The following is a 5,885-nucleotide window of genomic DNA, read 5'->3' as shown; positions in this document are numbered from 1 at the left end:
GATTGCTAGCAGAATTAAGACACAAATATGTTCTCTATTTCTTATTTGTAAGGCAAAATAGATATTATGATGCACACAACAAATAAAACACAAAAATATTCAAATGAGAGTTACAGATGCTTTACAGTAGAGAAAGACTAACACTGATGTTTTCAGAAGTTTCTACAAATTTTGTTCAACTCTATCTTGGGGTCCTCAGGCTGAAACCAAAAGAATTTTAAGAAGGAATTTTAAGAGACCTGTCCAGTAGAACAGATCTTTCCAGAGCCATGGTATTTACTTATAATACTTCTGCCAAAAAAAAAAATCAATATCCAGAAACATTGAAGAGAACATAAAGGTAGCTCTGGCTCTTGAAATCAGTGGAAGATTTGATTTGTGTTTTCGTAGCATCAGGGTCACCTTCTTGCTATTTGTCTCCAAAGCAAGAACTGCACAGATTCCAACGCAGAAGAGATGAGCTTGAAAGGAGGCAGCTTCAGCATCCTGTGTCGTGAACAAGAAGTTCAAGAAGTTGCTAGTTGAAAAAATCTTAAAAGTGTTGTCATAGAGAACAAAGGTTAGCTATCCTGCATAGTAAAAGTCTGTTCTAAGATGACGTGTGGCAGTTTGATATGTCTTCATTTGAGGGAGGAAAGGTTGAAGTCATAATTATATGAAAAACAGAGAAGAGAGAATTTGGGAGTGCACGTAAGCTAAAACCTAATCCTCCAGTCCTTATACAGGCAGAAATACTTCTGCATTAATAGACCTTCGTCATTTTCCTCAATTACATGACCAGATTATTTTTTTCTATAACGAACTACACACGAATGGAAGAAAGGAAAATTTCCCTAATTCAGTCCTACGAGTGACTTGGTGGCAGTAGAGAAACACAGAGCTATCTGTAGCAGGGAAAGTGGAGGAAACTAGTAAAATAGATCTTTGGGGTAAACATTCCACCAGTACCCCACGAGCATGCAACAGTTGTGGAGGTGGAGGCATCCCTTTGGACTTCCTGCTCACTTTTCTAGGAGTTCTGGCAAAGGAACTTTAAAAGGATCTAAATGGGCAGCTGGAAACAAAGACAGACAACAAAATCGTCCGTTCTCTGTGCCCTCCTGGGACTTAGCAGTCACCAAAGCTTGAGCTATTCCCCATGCAAAGGACAGGATGGCTGGCCCAACACATAATAGGGAATGCCTTTAATTTGCACTAACACAAGTGTTAATGACCTCAGTCTTAACCTTCATTGAAAGAAAGGAAAAAGCAGCACAGGGAAACTGGAAACAAATGTATGTTTAATGTCTCCTGATATTGTTTGAGAAATTGTGCTGGAAGGGGATCATTCATAAATCTGGTTTCAGTTGGTTGGTGGTTTAAATGGGATAAACAATTCCAAAGTCACTGAACAGCTGGACATAAATACAGTAAACATGATTACATTCAATAAAAATCTAAGATTTGCAATCTAGCTAGAACAAAATCAAATGACTTCTTGCCAATTGACTTTGTATAAGGCAAAGACATAACTATTAATAAATCTACAAGGTGTAGTTCTCAGTAACATGATTTGTTTTAATATTCATAGGGCACTGTTCATACATAGATAAATAATACATACAAATGCCAGTCTCTGAATAATTTACATTAAAATCATAGAATCATATAATGGTTTGGGTTGGAAGGGACCTTAAAGATCATCTAGTTCCAACCCTTCTGCCATGGGTAGGGACATTTTTCCCATAGAGCAGATGGCTCGAAGCCCCATCCAACCTGGCCCTAAACATTTCCAGGGATGTGGCATCCACAGCTTCTCTGGGCAACCTGATTCAGTGCCTCACCACCCTCATAGTAAAGAATTTCTTCGTAATCTAAACCTTCCCTCTTAATGTTAAAAGCCATTGCCCCTTGTCCTATCACTACATGCCCTTGTCAGAAGCCCCTCTCCATCCCTCTTGCAGGCCCCCTGTAGGTACTGGAGGGCTGCTATAAAGTCTCCCCAGAACCTTCTCTTCTCCAGGCTGAACAACCCAACTTTCTCAGCCTGTCTTCACAGGGGAGGTGCTCCAGCCCTTTCAGCATTTTTGTGGCCTGGTCTGGACTTGCTCCAACAAGTCTGTGTCCTTCCTATGTTGGGGGCTCCCAATCTTCTTTTCTGTTTTCATACTGTGCTATGTTCCAAAAACTGCATCAATTTCTGTTATGATTTGGCCTGAGGTTTTTAACATTAACTTCCCTGGTGTAACTGATCAACAATGAGAGCTTCAGAAGAAACATCCACTTGTCTTATGTTTCCAACCCAATGTTGCTCTGGAGCTACTGAGGAACCATATCTTTTGCAATGGGAACATTTATAGGAATTGTAATGAAACAGGTGAATGTAATTGACAAAGTCATCCAGATACCTTGGGAATTCCCAGACATATATTATTGTACCTCACTATTAGAGTTATTCTGAAGTTTGCATGTACCTTTAACTTAGTTTGGATGAAATTCTTTTTTATCTGCATAAGTTGGGTATTTTTCTGCATTTTGTATGTGTAAGTATATGCAGCTACATACTGCTGTGTTTTCCATACTTTTTTGAAGGATTTGATCCTACATAATGCATGTCTATGCAAGGTCAAAAATGACAAGCAAGATAACAAGCCAGAAGAACCCTAATTCTTTCTTAATGATTGTGAAACTGTAGTGCTGTCAAGTTGCTTCTGCCTGGTACTGAGTGTGGCTTAAAAGAGGAATATGTATTGCAGCTATATGTTCCAATAGCATGATAGGAGCTACACAAGTTCTCCTGTCTCCTTAGACATGCCTTTCTGCCCACATCCTCCTCCTCCTTCACTATACACTGCAGGCTCAGGAGACTACTTCAAACTTCGTGTTGTTCGTGATTTCAAAGAATTTCTTCTTGCCTTTGAGCAAACCATTACACCTTCAGCAGGAATGCATAGGACTAACACCAAATTTGCACTCCGCTATGGAACAGCTAATGCAGATCCTCTCCTCCAGTTTCTTCAGCTTGACAGAAGAGCAGATGTTTCAACAGAAGACTGGAAATGGTTTCTAAAACCAGCAGCCAAGGACAGGTCCAGTGTTTTATGCGGGTTGCACCTGTTTTCAGCCAACCCCATTGCGAAGAACAACTATGCATTTATTCTGTTGCCCAAGTTTCACTAATTATTAGAGGCACTAGAGCCATGTAAGTGAGGTGTATCCCCACGAACTGAGAGAACATTGTCTACAGGTAGACTGCAAATAACTGCCCTGACAAATGACATGATGATCTATGGGTAGTCTTCACAAAATAACATTCAAATATTTAGCCTCAGTGGCCCTCAGGCTGATGAGTAATTTTAATAAAACATTGTCCTTGGGGGAATGAAGAAAAAAGGTACTTGTGGCACAGCCTAGAAATTAGATTAAGAAAAATAATAATTTTACAGGTGCTTGTTTAAAAACTCCCTAAAAATCAGTCGAAAGTCCAGTGAATTTAGGTTATACTCAGTAAGCACAATGCCTCAGTTTCATTCCCTATGAGGTAGGTCCTTCTCTTACAGATTACCTTCTGAGACACTGAAAGTTGTTACATTCAACCTCCTTATTGACTCTCATCTGCATATTCTGTAGTAGTAATTTCTGAACCATTTATATTTTTCAGTTAGCAAAACCAGCAAGTGTCCCTTGTATGACACACATAACCATCCACACAAAATTTCCAGGAACCTGAATGCCAGCAAAGGCACAGCCGGCATCCTACTGCTAGTCAGGCTTGCCATGAATGACAGCTTTAACATCTGAAGGCTGCAGGCTTAGTTCACATGCTGAGATACTGACTTGCACCTCTTAGCTTTTTGACATGATCAACTGGAAGCTCACTGGGTAACTATAAAAGCAGGGCTTGCTTTCTGTTGATTTCCAATATTTGAGCCAAGTGGATGTTAAAGTGAGCAAATCGAAAAGCCTGGTCTGACAAACAGGTTTTACCAGTTCTGTTGTAATTGAGGTGTGTGCAGCAGTAATTGCAAGACGTGGTTTTCCGTGGGTTACTAGTGCAGCAGATTTACAGACACTGCTCAGGAGGAGAGGTTGTGGTGATAGCTGCTGTGTTGCACAACAAAAGGGAATATGAAGCTCTGAGCAGCTGTGGAATTACAGCCCCGAAGCTACAAAGATGCATGTTTTGTAGAGGTCAGTGTCTCTTCAGAGGTAATGCCTGGTTTGTTAAGGTAGACACCCTGCATCTTTTTTGAGAAATACGACTTTAATATTTTCCCCTCCCCTATAAAAGTATCCCAGGGTAATAATAACAATAAAAACCCCTCCCCCCAGTGTTTTCTTTTTAAACACATCAAGCATCAGAAAAGCTGTCATTTCAGACCAACTTCTGCCCATCCCTATGGCAACTAATGGAAGCATTTAATACTATATATACAAAATGTAATTTGCTCCCCCGCCATCTCTACTTATACTCTTCTTTTTATGCTAAAATTGCTGCATGACGCCTACAATGTTTGGAAAATGCTTCAGTGACATGCATCAGAGGTTCAACGTCACTGAAAAAAGCTCAAGTGACCAATTAAAAAATATTGATTTTCAAAAAGCAATTGGGGAAATTAGCAAAGGCCAAAAATATCCTGTCTGAATGGTCATATTTGTAGTCTTGGAATACCCGGTATTAAAACTTATAATGTCTTTGTAAAAGGAGGGGGAAGAGGAGAAATCAGTCACTGATTATCAAACCAGAAAAGGTGACAGTATTTAATATCTTTGCAGGCTGCAATCCCTGTCATAGAAATAACTTTAAAAGCTATGAAGCAGTCTCTGAAAATCCTTCCTCTGCCCAGCCCCATATATCTTTAGAAGTTGCTTAAAGTCAGCTTGAATTTGGGGCTTAAAATATTAAAATAACAATAATGAAAAGATAAAAGTAATATGGATTCCTTTAATCTCCTTTTCAGGAGGGAGAGACATATCCATTGCTTACAGTTCTGTATTATGAACCTTCTGTAACAGAGAACACACAGGTATTATTTGGCTGTCCAGATCATCTGCCTTGCTGTTCTTTATTCCTTATAGCTTTTATCTATACTTGTTTCGGAGCTGAGCACCATACAGTAAAATCATTATTAAATACAAGAATACTAGATAATAACTTCTTCTTTCTGTTACCCCCTTTGAAGTGGTCAGACATACACAAAAAGCAACTCAGTTTCAAGTAGGCCAGATTTTAAGAAATATGTAAAGCTATTTTTATAATATGTAAACATAGATTCACATATATGTTTCTGTATATATATATATATATATATATATAAAATGAGATAAGAAGAGAGCTATTGTGTGCTAATACAACACCTCTGTCATTGTTATAACAATAACAGAAACTCCAGGTTTTCAGAATGTCTCTCAAAAGTAGTGATTTGAAGTGTGGTCCACTTCATTAAACTGAAGAGTTTAATTGCCTGAGTTCTTATATTTTTTATTAGACTATGGTGCTCCGCAAATAAGAGGTCTTGTAATGTTTACCAGCTGGCAAGGACAGGTATCACCTACAGACCAGGTTGAGTAGCTTTGTGGTAGATTTAGAGAAAACATTGTTATGCAGACTTTTATGATACTTCGAGATACCCAGCATGGGAAAGAAAGGGAGAAATACCAATTCACTTAGAGTAATGTTTTATACCCCCAAATCTTCATTCGCGAAGCCTAGCCATGATAATGAACGTTTTATACAGTATTTCTTTTGTAATCACAGAATCATTAAGGTTGGAAAAGGCTTCCAAGATCATCCAGTCCTACCTTTGACTAAACACCAGCATGTCAACTGAACCATAGCACTAAGTGCCACATCCGGTTGTTTCTGGAACACCTCCAGGGATGGTGACTCCACCACTTACCTCTAC

At 39.0% G+C, this 5,885-nt stretch overlaps 1 long non-coding RNA gene across 1 annotated transcript in view; it reads left to right on the top strand.

Moving 5' to 3' along the window:
• The first annotated feature begins 837 nt into the window (after positions 1-837).
• LOC108494270 overlaps positions 838-5,885 on the top strand; it is a 10,536-nt gene continuing 5,488 nt past the window's right edge. Inside the window, exon 1 of the long non-coding RNA XR_001873802.1 lies at positions 838-850. This is a non-coding gene — a long non-coding RNA (uncharacterized LOC108494270). The remainder of the gene's footprint in view (positions 851-5,885) is intronic.

The sequence above is a fragment of the Lepidothrix coronata genome, unplaced genomic scaffold, assembly GCF_001604755.1.
Source record: "Lepidothrix coronata isolate B3197 unplaced genomic scaffold, Lepidothrix_coronata-1.0 Scaffold23, whole genome shotgun sequence".
Classification (NCBI taxonomy): Eukaryota; Metazoa; Chordata; class Aves; order Passeriformes; family Pipridae; genus Lepidothrix; species Lepidothrix coronata.
Note: the sequence above shows the minus strand (reverse complement) of the source record. Positions and strands in the feature narration are given on the sequence as shown.